Below are 19,910 nucleotides of genomic sequence, written 5' to 3' on the forward strand. Positions count from 1 at the left end.
CCACGGTCGTGGTTAGGTACCAGCACATATTTGTTTGTTATTTTGGTTCATTAATTCGTTTCAAGTGCTAAATACTTCCTAATAAAGCCTAAATCACTTATTTTGAGCCCCAAGAAAAGTAATTTAGTTTAGTATAATATCTATGTTCATTCCTCACTAATTCCCTGAGATTATATTGATCAAAAGACCCAATTTTGGTCATTAATGTATAATTCGGTTTCCTTAATCGATTAAATGATTAGTAAAACCTTTTAACCTACTTACTATTCATTATAATATTTTCGCTAAAACCTAAAGCACTTGTTCCGGCCATCATCAAGTATTCATCCACGACTTTCCTCCTTAAACCATTCTAATCTCCATCAATTTATCAAGCTTGTTCAAGGCTTATTGAATTTGTAGTTCAAGACACCATTGACCTCGATTTCCTCTTAGTTTCTCTTCTCGTTTGGATAACTTGTCTACTGTAATCTTGTAATTTTTCATTCAATATAAAAAAATCCCTCAATTAATATCACTGATTGAGGGAGTTTTTATGGTTAATTTGATCTCTACCCGTTAAGGGTGTTTTCGTCAAGTTTATTTGACTTGTCAATATCTTCAACTTCTATTCGAAATTAGCTTTAGATCCAGAAGAATTTTTTGTCCAAAATAAAATTTTGAATGTACTAACCAAAACCCAACTCTTGACTTGTTCAGATTCTGGTCAATACCAGCTAGTTTAAACCTTAAAAATCACATAAATAGAGTTTTATACGTCCGTTTGGATTGATTCTAGAGGCTATATTCTCGATTTAATCCTAGTTTATTATCTCTAATTTTCAGGTCTATTTGAATTATCTCAGTCAGCTCGTTAAAGTTCGTTTTCCATTATTCTTATTATTCTCTAATTTTCATTCCCCTTATTATTTAATGTTTTCAAACATATTTTGGGGACGTATGCGTGCTTACAATATTTATGTATTATATTATACACACTAGAAAACTGTCATATATTGTGTGTTTATTTAATAAAATAACTAATTGTTACTTAATTACTTGATTCTAGCAATTCGGATGGGTCAAACATAATCTCATTATAGTATGATCATACGACTGTCATAGTAGCTATAGTCCATGAGACTTGGTCAACAGACCGCTTTTATTTTCTTATAGGTCGATTGTTTTACATTCATAATAACAGTTTTTCCTTTTAATGATATTTATTACTGTAGCAAATATGATGATTTTCTCACTCAACCATGTGTTGACAAAACTACGTTATTTTTTCGCATATGCAGGTTATCAATTGTGTGAAGCTAGGTGAATAGACAAGCTGCAAGACTTTAAGAATAAATTTAATAAAAGACTATTTAAGTTAATTTATTTTTTTGATATGCTTGGATTAAATTTGGATCATTTTGGTAATTTTCTCAAAGTTGATGTACTTGGGTGAGGTTTTATTTATTTAAAAATAATTAAATAGATATTTTCGTAGTATATTGCATGATAGTACATTGTGAGCTATGAACCATCAGTTTGCACCGTGACATTTTTGCCGTAGGTTGAGGTGACAGATTGGTATCAGAGCCAAAGGTTTAAGATTGGTCGTTAGAGGTGCCCTAGTAACATGATTAGGACTCCATACGTGATTACTTGATTACCTTATGTGTTCTATTTATGTGTTACAGCTTACCTATTTAATGAATAAATTATTTATTTATATTATCATGCAACACACAAACTCCGAGGCTATGCCTCATTGTCAAAAGTTTTTTTATATTTAGTAGATTGATATTATTTTTGGAAATTCTATAAGATTAAGAATTCCCTAGTTTTCCCGCGCCTTAAAGTATGGGAGTATGTCAAGTTCTGTAGTAACTGGAATGAGGAGGGTACTGTGAGTTGGGCATTGGCAAAACGGTTCTGCGAACCTAAGGTACGACGCTATTCCTTATCTGGAGGATAACCCAACCACTGTACTCGAGCTTATAGGCCAAAGAGGAACAGTTGTCATACAACCGGAACTTTAAGCGGTCAACGTAGCCGGCTAAACGGTTACATTCATTAATTACAAACCGAATTCACGGTGTTTCGTGGCTAAATTCAGAAATTCCCAATATTGTATTTTTTTATGTTATTTTAAAAATGTTTAGTTGGGTTAAAAATCCATGGGCAATCCAACTATGCATTTCTGAACCTTTTTTGATACATATGTATTTGTTGGTGTCTAATCATACTTGGTGATTCACGGGATGCTCCATTTACCCATAATTTTATTTCGTTAGTTCATTATTTAGTTGGTACAGTTAAAATGTATTGGAAAGCTCATGGGCCGTCCAACTCTTTCGCTTTGATAATTCGTGACTTAGTTGGGTCAGCTAAAATGTCATGTAAGCTCATGGGTCGACCATCTCAATTGTCTTGATAACTCGTTATTTAGTTGGTACAGTAAACATGCCATGGAACGCTCACGAGCTGTCCAACTCATTTGTTTAGAAAATTTGTTAATTTGTTGGGTCATTTAAAATGCCATGGAACGCTCATGGGAGGCCCAACACACCAATTACTATTAAGTTACTTTATTTGGGGCATTTAAATTGCCATGGATCGCTCATGAGAGGCCAACTTATGAAGTACGTTTTGTTATTTAGTGGTAAAGTGAATATATTAGAATAGTTATCTCATTAAAATAACTGTAACTTTAAAACAAACCTCATGAACTCTCATGATTGCCTCACATCACATTATTTTATATCAACTCCTGAAATTTACCCAACTTACCCTCCATCTTATGCAATTTTTCATTTTTCGTTCTCGCAGAATGTCTTTTATAATAAACCATCGTTCTAACCAACGTCGTTCATCGGGTTCTCATGACCGCCGTCTAACTTCTAGGATTACCAAAGAATTTGCTACTACTATGCCTACTATTATCACCCAGATTCAGAGTCTCTACTAGAATGGTTCTGCTACATCTGCGACTCCGAAGAACATTAACTTCAAGAACTTCTTGAGTGATAACCCTACCCAGTTATATGGTGAGGAGAATGCCACCAAACTCTTTCAATGGTTTGAGAAAATGGAGAATGTACTCATCCATTGCGAATGTCCAGATGCCAAATGGAGTTAGTTCGCCTCGAGCATCTTCGAATATTGAGCTCTCACTTGGTGGAATGCTTTCAATGCTAACTAAGAAACCGAGTTGGTTGTGACCATTCCTTGTGTTGGGATGAGAAAAGGATTAAGGAAGATTGGAATCTTCTCAACCTCCTTGGAAAATGGCTAAGTATGGAAACCGAGCACACTTAGGCCTCCCAGCAAGCTTAAACTTTGTCAAGCAAGGTATTTTGCTTTTCGAGCAAAGTTATCTTCTGGAATTCTTCTTATGTGTTAGTTTGATCAAACTACACCTCATCAAGCAAGGTTGTTCTTCAAATCAAGCAAGGTTTGTTTCAGAGAAAACTCTTGACTAAACCAAGTATTTTGGTGGATCGAGCAAGGTTTATTTATAATAAACAGTGGTCTGAGCAAGCTTGAAGGAAGTTGTTGAAGAAATTACTTATGGACTTCTAACGAGCAAGGTTCAACCCCGAGCAAGCTACACTGTCACCATCACACTTGGATTTGTTCAAATAAGTTAAGTAACAAAAGGTTGAAGGGATCTCTGAAGAACAAATTTGCTCGTAGGGTATATATCGAGCAAAGTTTGATATTATCAGGAAGATTGAAGATTGCTTGATGAATATTTTCTACGTAAAATAAGTAAAATATTCTAAGTAAAGCTTACTCGTAGAACTGTTCCCCGGCACACTTAATGGTAACCAGGTCTGCTCTCTAAAGAAAAAAGCTACAAAACTTACTCGAAGACCTGTTTACACTTAGAATATTGTGTAATAGGTTTGAATATGTTTTGTATCGATTATTAGGGTTTCTAGAAGGAATTTCATGTGTCAGGGCATGCCTATAAAAGGAAACTTTAGGGCACACCTTTGACACAACGGACACTGAGCGAATATTGTGATTTGACGGCTGTCTTTATCTTGTACCGAAAGGCTACCAAGAATACAAATATTCCACCTAGAAACCCTAACTAATTTTCATTGTCTCCTTCATAATATAAATCAAAATCCTTTGAGTTACTTTGTATGTTTGTTATTTTCCTGTCCGTTGAGCAATATTAAGAGTATTATTGATTCCGCCTTTAATATTCTTTGGTTTTTCACAAAAGGAGTATGTCATAACCTTCTTGTCGACACATTTGTGTGGGTTACGATAGTGAGTGATTGAGTGATTAAGTGAGATATCCGGGACCGAAAAGTGGTATCAGAGCTTGTATTGCTGCATTTATGAAGAACTGTTGCCGAAATCTGTTGATTTTTGATGATGAAGAATGACGTCAGTTGACAACTGTTTCATTGGTTTATGACGTCAGCTGCCCTGTTTTTCATTTTTCTCAGATCTATTTTTGATTGAGGTTTAAAAGTGTTTCTTACTCTGTTTTACTTTAATTTCTTTTCTTGTGTGTCTAGATCTTGCTGTTATCGATCTAGATTCATCAGATCTGAGGATTTACTTCATAGATCTGGTTGTTTTTCAAATATCTTCAAGTTTAAGTAATTTTTTTTCATTTCTAAAACCCTTATAAAAATACCAGAAATATGTCTGGAATTGTGGATGAGCAAGAGGTGTCTACTAACAAGATTTCCAGATTGTTAGGATAGGAAAACTACATCAAATAGAAGATCATGTTTGAAGCTGATGTGTGCTACAATGATGTGGAAATGTGAAACTCCATAAAAAAATCGACCTTATGTCCCAGATGGCACAAACAACAACCAAACTATTGAAAGACAAATGAAGAAGAAAGATGACAGAGCTTTGTCTATGTTGAAACTAGGTCTATCATGGGAAATACTGACTAGTGTGGCTCATCACACTACTGCAAAGGCCATGTTTGATTCCATTATAGAAATATTTGAAGGAAACACCGAGCTCAAAGATATCAAGAAGGATTGACTGAGGCAGCAGCTAGACAGATTCAAGTTCAGAGAAGGTGAAAGACTAAGATCTGTTTTGAATAGATTTGTGACCACTGTGAAAGAGATCCGAACCACAGATCTTGGAATAACTTATTTTGATCTTAACAAGAAGCTTTTGTCATCCTTATCTGTAGAGTGGTACACTGCTAGCAAATTCATCAAGTAGAATCCCAACTTTTCAGCCCTCAAGCTTGATGATGTGATCTGCTTTTTGCAAGCTGTTGAACGTGAGATGATAGAGAACAACATGATTAAAAAAGACATGCCAAGTTTCCAAGTGGCAATTGCTCTTATTGCACCCATGGGAAACTTGTCTTCCAAAAATCAACAACAAGTCCCAATCATTGAAGAACCAAGTGAATATGGTGCTGAAACACTAAGGGTATTTGTTGCTGGTCAGTTAAGCAATCAAGGTGGACAGTCCAGATTCAATGTTCAACTGCTGGAGGATAATGATACATCATTAGTAGCCAGTGGACAAGCACCATACAATGCTAGAAATATGAATCATGGGAATGAATATCAAGTTTTCTTTTAAATGTTTATTGAGTCGTACAATGCTTATTTGAATAAGAATCTGATTCGTACTAGTGTGGTTCAAGAGGATCTTGAATAAATTGATGTCGATGACTTGGAAGATATGGATTTGAAATGACAGGCTGCAATGTTAGCCTTCAGAAGTAAGAGGTTGTACAACAGAACAAAAAGATCTTTAGTGTTTGGTCCAAATGACATAATAGGTTTTGACAAGTCAAAAGCAATCTACTGCAACTGTCAACAACCAGGACACTTTGCTATAGAATGTAGTCAGCCAACGCAATTTCAGAACAACAATCAACAAAACTTGAATCAAGGGCAACCAAGGCAGTTTATCAACAACAACTTTCAACAATAAAATCATCAATAAGTGATCCCACAACAGCAACCATATCAGAGAAACCAAAAATTCCCTCAACAAGCTCCTGTTAACCAGAACATAAACAATGCAAATCAACCAAGAAATTAAGGGAATATTGCATTATCTCAACCACAGTAAGAAGGAGTATTTGATTGGAGCAACCATGCTGATGATATTGAAAAAGCCAATGTAGAATTCATGGCAAAGATAGGGAATGAAGCAGCGTCATTTTCATCTCAGGTACATTCAAATCTCATAAACCTTGAATTACTTGAAATGAATGATTCTTTGAAAAAGAAAAATGATAATTTGCAAGTGGAATGCTTTAATAAATAAAGCATTATTATTGTGTATGAAATGATTGAAGTGACTTATGACCATCAAATCAAAAGTTTGGAACAAGACTGTATGGATAGCTAAATCATCCAATCAAGATATGTCACTGAAATTGACGAACTGAAGAAATGTATCTTGATGAAAAGTTGAAGAATACTCAACTTCAAGTTGAGGTATACTTTCTGATAAACTTTGTTTCTATAGGAAACATTTGTGGTAAGTTGAAAAAGATCAAGGAAGAAGATAAGTATAAGGTTGTTCCTCCACCTTTTAATGATAATTACTCACTGAAAGTGGACAAGGAAAAGAGAAATGCTTACCTTAAATAGTTTAGAGAAGTGTTTAATGATAGAAAGGAGTTTGTTGAAAATTAAAAGTTGGTTGAGGTTGATGACAAGGGTGAGTTTGTAATGAAGGCTGTTGAAACAAATGTTTAAAATTCTGTAGGTGTGCAAGTCTCAGAAGAAGACTTTGATGATTATTTATTGGATAGAGATGATATTAGTAAGTCAGGTGATAAAAGTTCGAGCAATGAAAGTTTAAAAGAAGAAAAGAGTAGCAAACAGAAAGCAAAGAGTAAGATTCCTCTATTTCCAAAATAACTCCCAAATGAAAAAGCATCATGAGCAAATCAGAAAAGAACACAAATCTTTTGATATTTGTGGTGGTTCCAAGGCAAAGAAAAACAATGAAAAATTTGCATATAGAGTACCACAAAGAAGGGAGAGTGTTAGAGAGGACAAGAAAACAGAAGAAACCAAGAGGAATGATGATCTGTTCATTCCTGGAAATCATGTCTTTTCTAACCAAGAATTGTTTGATATTGGAGAGGTAGAGAGCATGGAAGACTATGAAAGAAGATAGTCAAGGATTAGAAGTAACAAATATGAAAAATCAATCTTGATGGTAAAGATAATCTTTGTTAAAAGTTTAGTTGAGAGACAAGACATAAAAATTGATGAATTTGTACCTTTCTCAAAGAACTATGATGGCCTCATTACTCAAAAGACCACTGGAGTTGATCCTCCAAGACCAAGTGAGAGATTTAAAAAGGGAAACTCAAGTGAAATTTTCAAAGGTCAAGTTTGGTGTAAAATTTGTAATGTGTATGGACATCATACTGATTCTTGTATTGATAGGTTTACCTTCAAACCAATTCATGTCCCTGATACAATAAAGTTTGGACAAGACTTTGGTTTCTACAAGAAAAAGTATACAGAATATTTGAACAACGGTAAAAGATGGTTGATGAACCAGTGAACAGTGTTGTAGAGGCAAGTAAGAAGAAAACTGAAGCTGTTCACAAGAAAGAAAAGAATAAGGATTTGACTGAAAAGAAGAAAGCATCAATGAACAGACAACCCATCAGAATTAACCCTGATGTGGATTCCAAGTCAGTAAAATCTATGAAGTCTGAAAAGTCACCAAGATTTTAAGAGAAAATTAAGAAGAAAGTGTTCAAGAAGAAGTCAAAAGAGCTAAATGGTGATGAGAAATTTCTTCTTAAACATGGGTTTGAATCATATGGATTTTTATGGAAACCAAGGGTTTAAGCACAAGTATTAGTTGAGAGAAAGGAATATGCCATTGAAGAATGCACAAGCATAGTTCCCTATGTTGGAAATTTGATTGAATATGGTTCTAAATCTGATGATTCATGTGAGATTGTTTATAAGGACCCCAAACCAAATGAAATAAGTGTTAATGTTGCTAATGATTTACAAGCTGATTCAGCTTGTACCTCATCACTTAACTGATTCCTTTCAATTTGATTTGTACAGGAACAGTCCACACCAGTAAATGAAGTACGGTATATGGACAGGGGATGTTCCAGGCACATGACCTGTGACAGGAGGTCACTGGTGAATTATATAGAAACGTTTAAAGGGCGAGTTGCATTTTGGAGTGATGAAAATGGAGGGAAAATTGTAGGGAAAGGCAATCTCACTAATGGAAAAATATCTTTTGATAATGTGTTTTTTGTGGAAGGATTACAATATAACCTATTGAGCATATCACAGATGTGTGATAAAGGTTATAAGGTTAATTTTAATGATTCTCATTGTTTCATCCTCAGACCTATATTTGTAATTCCTCCTGATATGATTATGATGATGGCTCCTAAAAATGGGAACTTGTATGAACTGAGAATGAAAGATGCCATTTCTAGAGGTGGAACTTGTTTTGAGTCCAAGGCCGCTGAAAATGAAACAAAGTTGTGGCACATAAGGCTTTGTCATGTTAATTTGAAGAATATGAACAAAGTAGATAAAGGTGAACATGTCATTGGTTTACCAAAAATGGAATTCAAGCTGGATGACAAGTGCATTTCATGTCAAAAGGGCAAGCAACACAAGTCATCACACAAAACAAAGCTCATAAATCCAATCGAACAAGTACTTGAAATGCTTCATATGGGTCTTTTTGGTCATGTATGTGTTCCTAGTATTGGGAATAAAAGATATTGCTAAGTAATCATTGATGATTTTTTCAGAATATACTTGGGTTTGATTTCTATATTCCAAGGATGAAGCTGCTGAATTAATCAAAGGTTGGGTAACAAGTATTGAGATTCATTTGGATGTAAGGGTGAAGGTAGTGAGAAGTGACAATAGGGCTGAGTTCAAAAATGGGGTAATGGATGAATTCTGCAAGTCTAAGGGAATATTTCATCAATTCAGTGCCCCTGGAATACCTGAACAGAATGGAGTTGCTGAAAGAAGAAATAGAACACTGATAGAAGCAGCAAGAACCATGATAATAGATGCTTATTTGGCTGTTACTTTGTGGGCTGAAGCTATAAACACTGCTTGCTATGTTCAGAACAAGATCCTCCTCAACAAAAGTCAAAACAAAACTCCTCATGAGATTTTGTTCAAAAGAAAACCCCTACATCTAGTTTCTCAAACCTTTTGGTTGCAAATGTTCATTGTTAAATACTAAGGACTATTTAAACAAGTTTCAATCAAAATCTTTGGATTGTTTCTTTGTTGGATACTCCACACACTCAAAGGCATACAAGGTATATGTAAAGGATCATTTGAGTGTGATTGAATCTTCAGATGTGGTTTTTAATGAAAATCAATTCAACATTGTTGATGGAGCAACATGGCTGTTTGATCTAGAAAATTTAATCGAATCTTTCAAGTTGTACCCTGAAGATTTGATGATACCTTGTATAGAACAAGTATCCCTGAAGAAACATCAAAACAGAATGTTGACTTGGACAAGTTATGGTCAAAGGTTGTTGAGAAGAATAATGAATATTCTTTTACTGAGAAGGTAATCAATAGTGAGTCTTAAGATGAGATTGAGCAAACTGACAATCTTGAGCAACCACAAGATCAAGAGCCTTTGGACAATAATGAAGTGCAAAATGAAGATCAAGATATGGACAAGATCAATATATTGGACCAGATCAAGATATTGGAAATGACAGACAACCAAATTTTGAAACCATGTTTCAAAATTTGAACATTGGAAATGCTATTGCTTCAACATCTCAACAGAATGTTGAAGAAATTGTTGATTTAATCCAAACTGAATCAGATTTGATCATTGAAGAACCTGATGTTAATGACTCAAATCTTGATTCAACTATTTCTTTAGATGAAATTGTGCTTCCTTCTTTTTTTAAAAGAAATCATTCTGTTGAAACCATCATTGGGAAAATTCATGAAAGAGTTACTAAAAGTGCTGCAAACATTTGTTTGTACTCATACTTCCTATCCCAAATTGAACCCAAAAATATAGTTTAAGCTTTAAAAGACAACGGTTGGGTGGAAGGAATGCAAGAGGAGTTGGCTCAATTTAAAAATCTGCAAGTATGGGAACTTGTGGACAAGCCAAAGGGAAAGTATGCAATTGGTACCAAATGGGTTTTCAAAAACAAAAGGGATAAAAGAGGGATTTTAATGAAGAACAAAGAAAAACTAGTTGTACTAGGATGCTTATAAGAAGAAGCAATTGATTTTGAGGAAGTGTTTGCACCAATAGCAATGCTAGAGGCAATCAGAATATTCCTAGCCTATGCTACTCCAAAAAACATCAAAATATTTCAACTGGATGTTAAATCTGCTTTCTTAAATGGAAAAATAGAAGATGAGATGTATGTCACTCAACATCTAGGTTTTGCTGATCCTAAGTATCCTAATAAAGTATACAAATTGAACAAGGCTCTATATGAACTATATCAAGCTCCCAGAGCTTGGTATGATGAGTTGTCAAACTACCTACTAGTTAATGGATTTCACAGGGGAGCCATTGATAAGACCCTCTTCTACAAGAAAAGAAGAAGAGATTTACTTCTACTTCAAGTTTATGTTGATGATATCATCTTTGTAACTACAAATGAGTAGATGTGTTTGGAGTTTGAGGAAGTTATGAAGTCAAAATATTGCATGAGCTCAATGGGAGAAATGAATTTCTTTCTTGGTTTGCAAGTTCAGAAAAGAAGGATGGCATATTCATTTGTCAATCAAAGTATGTGCAAGACATTTTGAACAAGTTCAAATGTTAAGACTTGAAGACTGCTTCTACTCCAATGGACTCCAATGAGAAGATGATAGCTGCTGAAAAGGGGGAGCCTGTAGATGAACATGAATACAGAGCCAAAATTGAATCATTGATGTACCTGACTGCTTCAAGGCCTGACATTATATTTGTTGTTTGTGTGTGTGCAAGATTCCAATCAAGTCCAAAAGTGTCTCACATGACTACTATCAAGAAGATTTTTAACCTGATTTAGGGATATGGTATCCAAAGAACCATGCCTTTGATTTAATTTCCTACACTGATAGTGACCATGATGGCTGCAACATGAGTAGGAAGTCTACATCATGAGGATGTCAGTTCTTGGGAGACAAACTAGTGTCATGGCAATGCAAGAAGCAAACTACTGTGTCAATCTCTACTGCTGAAGCTGAGTACATTGATGCATCTGCCTGCTGTGCACTAGTCCTTTGGATTCAGAATCAACAGCTAGACTATGGTTTGAATTACTTGAACACTCTTATTTTCATTGATAATACTGCTGCTTTGTTCATTGTTAAGAACCCTGTCCAACACTCAAAGACCAAGCACATTGAAATCAGACACCATTTCATTAAAGATTGTAATGAAAAAGGTCTAACTGAAATGATAAAAGTTGACACTAGTGACAACTTGGGTGATTTGTTCACCAAGCCACTAGATAGATCAAGATTTCACTTTCTTCTGAAAGCATTAGGAAGGATCAACTCTAATGAAGTATGATTGATGATGTGTTCTCATTGTGCTAACTGACAATCTTTAGAAAGGATGAGTGAGTTTATGTTTAACTGTTATGTGCTTTGAATAAAAAATTTGTGTGACTTAGGTGTCTATGATGCTTAGGTTTGAATTCAGTGATTGTGTGTGATAGAAAGATGATTTGACATGTTCAATCTGTGTGCTTATCTGATATTTCTGAATATGTGGATAAGCTGATGTGATGATGTGATTAGACAGGATAGAGTTTGCATAATTAGTCTTGATTGAACATTATGTTTTAAGTCTTCTTGTGGTAATTCATATCCTTCATGTTCTGGTTATTGTTGAATATGTTACTCTTTGTTTGAGTCAAAATTATGATTTTGTGTTAAACTTGCATACTGAAATGAATATTTTTCAATAAAAATTTCACAAAACATTTTTTTTTTTTGGAAATTTGAGCAAGTTGATGGTGTTAGATATGATAAGATTACTCTATTCAAAGCTTTAAATAGCCTAAAAGGTTTTCAATGAAAATTGAACCAATATTTTGGGAAATCATAGTAGATTTATTATTTATGCCAATCATATAGATTTAATAGGCTAACAGGACTATTAGTGCAGTCATTAATATGTATGGTTGTTTTCCATGATGTGTAAAAACTGAGGTGATATAAATATAATGAATGCTAAGTTTAATGTGGAGATACATTGTTGAATATGCATGTTTCAAGATAAATCTCTCCAAATGATAGGCAAAAAAGTGATTATCTAGTCATACACGAGCCTGTTGGTATTTGGTCACTCAAAATGAAACATCTTATAGATATTACAAAGAACTAATGTCAACAAAAGTTTTATGATCAACAAAAAGTTGAAAATGTTCACAAATTTAGAAAGAAAATCAAACAAGAGTGTTAAAACTAGAACAACAAAGGTGGTGCATCATTATAAGTCCTAAACACCTTGAATGGATGGCTAGTATGTCCGTATTGCGTGGCATGTAAGTCCAAAGTTCAACCTCAACTCTTTGAAATATTTTGAAAAGAAAAATTCATAAATAAAAATTTAAGTGTTATGTCATAAAAATATTTTTACCAAATATCAGGGGGTTGAAGTCAAATTGGGGTGATCTGGAGAAAGCCAAATAAGCTTTGAGAAGATATATGGGACATCATAGTACGATAGGTGTTTTCCATTTTTGTATTATGCACTTAAATGAACCTTAAGCATATTACCAAAATAATGAAATTCATGCTAAGTCTAGACCTGCTATTAACCTGTCTGATATGTCATAATAATGCTGAGAATGAAGTATTAAAAGGTGACTTAATCAATATGATCCCATGTTGAGATCTTTTCATAAAAGAGAAAAAGATTTGGAAGGATATAACTGAAATTTGATCTCATTATGCAACATTTGCTCTTAAACTTTGAGCTTTATTGAGAAACCTGTTTGAATTATAGTTTAAGTGAAAAAGAGTTGCATTTTAATCTTGAATATGCCAGCATATGTTATTTCGAGTAAGCTTTGATGTTTATAAACTTTCAAGTAAGCTTATGTGTTTTTATATGAAGTTTATCTCATTTGAGCAAACTTGTTGATTACATGGCTTTGAAAAGAACTATTCATGTACTATCGAGTACACTTTGATGATTTTATACTTTTGAGTAAACTTGGTTGTTTAGAAAGTTGTCTTTATCAAGCACTCTTGATGATTATGTGATACTCGTATGTATATGCCTTAAATACCTGTTTCGAGTAAACTTAGGTGTTTTAGTTGAAATTTATGTTTTCCAAGCATACTTTATAGATTTGGATTGAAATACATGTTATTTTCTGAAATTACAAGTGTTTTCGAGTAAACTTTGTTTATAGAGTAAACTTCATGATTAGAGCACAATTGTCTATTAATATAATATCCAAGTGTTCTCCAAGCATACTTGTTTATTTCAGAAAATCTCAAGCAAAATTCACTTTCGAGTACACTTTATGCTTTGAAAAAACTTGTATATTAAAGGATAACATGTCCTCTGTAGCACACTTTACCCACTTAAAGTATTTTTCGAGTATGCTTTGCTTTATGTACACTTGAATAGATATTAATTAACTCTTTTGATTATCTAAGTATAATCGAGTAAGGCAAGTGAGAATAAGGTATTCGAGTAAGGTTGATAATTAGAAATGTCTCTAAGTTATTATTTTAGGATTCTTAATTGATTTCGAGTAAGGTTGCCTATTTGATGAATTATATTTGATTATTTAAATTGTGATTTACTTCTCGAACACTCTTGTATATTCGAGTAAGCTTTCTTCATCTTATCCACTTAGTTTATTTTTTAATTACTTTGAAATATCTGAACAAATTCTGGGATGAGCAAGCTTTGGAAATGTACTTTAATGAGCAAGCTTTGTACTGGTGCATTTAAAATTGGGTTTTTGGCAGTATTCATGTACAAAACGTCAAAATTCATTTAAAACCCACTTTCAAATGTGTACAGCACACACTATATAAGGGCGACTTCGAAAAACTTTTCATTTCACCTTTTTCCCTCTTTCTTCTTTGAATTATTGCCGACTTGATCGCTACCAAGAATCCCAATTGTTTATTTTTAATCCTAACCTAAATTTGTCAGCTAACTTAATCCGACTCGGTAAGATTCAATTGAAAGATTTATGACACTCATTATATGGGTTTAGGGCTTTAATTTCGTGTTTACTGATATTTCTGTTTTATGTGTAGGTTATTAATTTGTCAAAGAACAGGTTCTTAAAGACTATCTTTAATTTCTTTATCAAATTATAATTTACTACATATTAAAGCTAAGAACTTTAATGACTAATCGTTTCTTTGAATGTGTTCTTGTCTATGATTGTACAAATATGACGTATCCGTTCAAGAAAAAGCACAACATGTGTGCTCTTGTCCAGGTCAGTGATGACAATAAACTTGTTAAGTTGATGATTAGATGGATGTAGCAGTCTAATCTTTTTTTTAACTGACTAAAAGCCCCATAATATACAAAAATCACCAACTGGATTTCTGGAATTCTGCTGAGTTTGAGGACGATGAACTAGGTAGGAGGATAGAGGCTACTATGGCTGGAAATGAAGTGATTTTTACTGAAAATATGATTAGAACAAGTCTTCAGCTGCATGATGATGTGGAAGCTCCCATACATTTTCCTACCAACTGATTATTGAGAATCTTTCAAGAAACAATGGGTTATCAAGGAGATGTCGATGAGGGACAATTTAAGAAGGAGATTTTTCCCAGCCTGTACTGATTCGTGATACATCATATCATACAGGGATTCACACCAAGGAGGGGAACATGGACCCTCATGAGCAGGGACATTGCTAATGCCACAGTTGCAATCATTTACAACGATCCGTTTAATTTTTCAAAACTTATCTTTGATGGCTTAGTGAAAAATTTGAGGAAAGATATGGATGATAGATTTTTAGTCTATCCTAGATTAATACAAATTATTTTCAATATTGTGAGCCCATATTTACCAACCTTGGGAACAACACATGCTTTACAAGATCCAAATGTATACAGGAGAATAGCAAGGTTGGCGGCCACAAGCAACTTCAATCCTGAAGTTGAATTCAACATTTTTCCATGGTTGATTGATAACAACATGGAAATTATGGAGGTGCCAGAATTACCAAGGGTGGCGTCTCAGGATGATGCAAGTGAGGATGATGAAGACTCTGATTCTGATTCGGATAATGATGATGGAGGCAATGATGATGATGGTGATCATGTGGTTATGGAGAAGGAAAACATTGATGAGGCACATGTTGTGGCTCAGGGGAGACAATGACCCAACTTATTCCTACACCACCCACCTCACCCCAAAACCATTCACCACCAGAATACCAAGCTAATGGCCCTTATATTCCATCCCCAGCAACTTCACCATTAATCCAAACCCAATCAAAACCCAAACCCAAACCCAAACCTAATCCCCAACACAAACCCAAACCTTAACGCAGACCCATACCTTAACCCAAATCCAATCCCCAACACAAACCAAATCTTAACCCAAAACCTAGACTAGTCTGAACATGAACCATTCATCACTGAATACGTACCATCCCATCTTATAAACCAACCCAACACTCCATTCCAATCCCCAACCCAATCACAAACTTCTAACAAACCAAATATTCCAACTTTCCAAATCTTCACACATATACACCTACAATCCGAACTGGAAATCCATTACCCTCAACAAGTACAAACATAATAGAAAGTCCACCTCATGGTCCCATCCAAACTCAATTTCCTGACCCACTTCCAATGTCACCAATCAATTCCCCTTCCCCGGATGCCAATTTCATATTTTTTGACAGGCATACGGATGTATTACTTGAAAACTGTGATTTGAATAGAGAAAATGAGGGGTTTAAGAAAAATAATGTTGAACTGGAATCCCAATTGTCATAGGCTTTACAACAGATTCAATCCCTGGTCATTGAGGTTGAGAAGACCTCAGTTGCACAAAAACAAGGGGAGAATCAACATGTGGTCAATATCGTTGATGATGATATATTGAAGAATCTTGGTGATGTTTATGGTAGTGAGGATGATGAGGATGTTAAGGAAGAGAGAAATGATGAAAGGGGGTACGATGCAAATGTGTTTGATGAAGTGGTTCAAGACTATAATGTGAATAATAATGATGATGACATGGTAGTAGACAATACTGAAGAGAATGAAAATGAGAAGGAGGTTGATGAAAACATTGAATATGTTGAAGAGAATGAACATGAGGAAGAGATTGTTGATGAGGAGATTGTTGATATGGAGGATGTGAATGATGAGGATGATCTGGATATCATGTATGGATAGTTTGATAATGTTGAATCTTTGTTAGTAGTGGAAAAGGAGAAGGAGGCTAAGAAAGACAAATTAGTGGATGAGGAGCTGATTGAGTTGTTTGATGAAATTGATAACTTTCCCAATTAACCAACTGTAGTGAGGGAAATAGGTCCATCCAGACCTATAACTGTTGATGAGGAAAAGAAAAGGATAAAAGGAAAAGTTGTAGCAGAGAATGAAGAACAACTGCAACCTTTGAAAATAATGAAAATTAAATCTAGTGATGAGCTGCTATTTGTTGATGAAGCAGCTGAGGAGGCAGCCAAAAGGCATGATAAGATTGTGGGATAGTGATTACAAAGAGAACGGATTACAAGATTCCTGACTAATAAAGAACTTGGAGAGAAAGGAATTCTAATGGAGGAAATGGAATTAAGGAAAATTCTTGATGAAGACAAGGGGGAATTAGACCAGGAAGTGATAGAGGGGTTGCTAAGGTTCCAGTAGGTGGAGGAGGCTGACAACTCTTTAGCTATTGTTCTATATCAATTCCAGAAACCCCCCAAAACTCATGAAACAAAATCTAAATATGTTGAGCCTGAACAAATTGTCCCTACTGCCACTACTGGTAAGCCTGAAAATGAAAATGATGATAGGCAGTTGGTAGTTGATGTTCACGATGCAAAAACCGTTCAACAAGAAATGATAAAAAGGGCCAGTGATATGATTAATCAAAGCATATTTGATTAAGTGAGTAAAAATGAGAAGATTGGCCATCATACGTAATTAAATATGTCAGGAAGAGGAAGAGATATGGTGAAAACTTTCCTGAATATACAATGCCCAAGAATAAGAAGAATCATATCAGGGATGTGCTTGTACAATCTGTTAAGCTAGCTGACACTGAAATGAGCCCAAAGTGGATGAGCCTAAAATTGATGCACTCATTGATTTGTCTAATATAGGAGATGAAGGATTTGATTCGCCCCATGTGAATATGACTGATGTTCATAGGGAGAACATTCAAACCATGTTAAATGATGCTAAAAGGGAAGACCTCAATATAATGAGCCTGATGCACCATGGCTATAAATTTGATACCCTAGCTGTGATGAGTAATGAAGAGTTTCAAGTATTACTTGATGAAGAAGTGAATGAGTTGAAGAAGAAAAGGGAAAAGAAGAACAAAGACACTCAAAGGTTCCTGGAATATTTGAGGATTCATGGTTTCTCATAAAAACAACTGAATCACATGAAATTTGAGGAACTGGAGAGTGTCTAAAAGTCAACCAAGGAAAAAAATAGAGAAAGATGAGTGGGAAAGAATGAAAAAGAAAGCAGTTGAACAAAAGGATAAAATTGAAAGTATTTACAAGAAGTATGGGGGAAAGTGTAGATTTTTGATAGAACATTGGATTGATGTTGAGCATGTTGAGGGTATGAGCAAGAAAGTTGTTGAAGAGAGATTCAAACAAATATATGAGAAAATAAAATCTGACTACAATACTACTAAAAGAAAACCCAGGATAATGGCTTTGGCTGAGAAGGAAAAGAAAGCTTAGGAAACTGAAAAGATTGTGTTCCTGGACAGACTGATGTCAGCAAGGGGAGAGGGGGAAATAACAAAAAGCATGAGCACAACAGAAAAATTGTCCCTCTATGAGTCTGAGTTGGGAAAATATAATGAAGAAAAAGGCAAGTCAAAAACAACTCAGACTCCTCCTAAGAGAGTGAACTTGCTTCCCTCGGAAGACGGGAACAAAATTAAAACCTTAAAAGGTTTGATGATGAGCAAGGGTATGGCTTAAAGTGTGTTTGATAATCTTGTGAAGGAACAACTAAACGAATTATTATATACAGAGAAGGAGACCTGGGAGAGATTGGAGGAAGAACAGAGAAGGTGGTTAGATTTTCAGTGTGGACCAAGGGGAGAACCAATTCAAAATCAAAGATCTATCCTTGTTAGACTAACTGATGATGAAATAATGGAAATGATTACAATAATGGCTAAAGAAGGTGGAGATTATTTGAAACTCGTGATGATGCCAAAAGAGCAAATTTTGAGTATGTTTGAACAAACTAGGCATGTGAGAAGACCAGTACCTAAAAAGAAATACGCGCCAAGGTCTTCCACTGTAAGTGTCCCAATCCCAACAACTAGAGCCACATGTCAACGACAACAAAGGCCACCAACTGATGTGGACCTACCTCAAAGGCTGTATTTTGATGATAGAACAAACTCCTTAAAAGTTATCATGAATAGTGGTGATTTGAGGCATATAGTCTTCAAGGATGACTTTCAGGATTTTAATAGGGAACAATTGGAAGAGATGGCCAGGATGACTCTTTTTGACTATCAAGACAGATAAAGCTTTGCAAGGCAACAAAGGAATGAACTTTCCAAACACTTGAAAGATCAATCCAGCAAAGGATTTCCTTTGTTGAATAAGAAGAAGAAGCTGGATATCTCTAATTTTAAAAGGATCAAAAGGCATAGGAAGATGATGGATATTGTTTTAACTTAAGCTTCTTACAAATAGAAGACCAAGTATTCCAATCCTTTTGCCAACATTAATGAATGCTTAACCATGAGGTGACAGATGATCAGGCCAAATTATGAAGTCCAGAAAAACGACATAATTTCTAAGATTGTATTTAAACCAAAAGATCAATCTTTCATCTTAAGAAATTCTGATGGACTGGCCCTGGGCATCATTGAGCATGTTACAGATCTGGAATTTCTTCATGTGGAGGATTTGGAGGGTATAATCAGATGAAATCTGCCCTCTCAACATCTACACCACAGGGAGATCTTCTTATTCAAAGAGAAAGCTGCTACAGTCAAACATGATAGAAGAAAAGAAGCCACAAGTTCAAGATACTAAAGACATATTTATTTTTTGTTTTAAATTTGCTTTGTAATGTCCTTGTGACAGAATTCTCATTGTAATTTTTTCATTAACTTTTGTAATTTTGCTTTCTGAAAATTTGATGTGTATTTTGAAAATTGTATGTAACTAATATGTGTTTTGGTGCATCTGAGTGTGTTCCAATCTAGGGGAGATTTTTGGCATGAGAAAAGGATTAAGGAAGATTGGAATCTTCTCAACCTCCATGGAAAATGACTAAGTTTGGAAACCGAGCACACTTAGGCCTCCCAGTAAGCTTAATCTTAGTCAAACAAGGTATTTTGCTATTCGAGCAATGTTATCTTCTGGAGTTCTTCTTAAGTGTTAGTTCGAGCAAACTATATTTCATCAAGCAAGGTTGTTCTTCAAGTCAAACAAGGTTTGTTTCAGAGCAAACACTTGACTAAACCAAGCTAAAACCAAGTATTTTTGTGGATCGAGCAAGGTTTATTTATAATAAACAGTGGTCCCAACAAGCTTGAAGAAAGTTGATGAAGAAATTACATAAGAACTTCTAACGAGCAAGATTCAACCCTAAGCAAGCTACAGTGTCACCAGCACACTTGGATTATTTCAAATAAGTTAAGTAACAAAAGGTTGAAGGGATCTCTGAAGAACAACTTTTCTTGTAGGGTATATATCGAGCTAAGTTTAATATTGTTAGGAAGATTGAAGCCTGCTT

Source organism: Bidens hawaiensis, unplaced genomic scaffold (genome assembly GCF_021521415.1).
Source record: "Bidens hawaiensis isolate Kalapana, Puna unplaced genomic scaffold, B.hawaiensis_p1.1 tig00000416_1, whole genome shotgun sequence".
NCBI classification, from domain to species: domain Eukaryota; kingdom Viridiplantae; phylum Streptophyta; class Magnoliopsida; order Asterales; family Asteraceae; genus Bidens; species Bidens hawaiensis.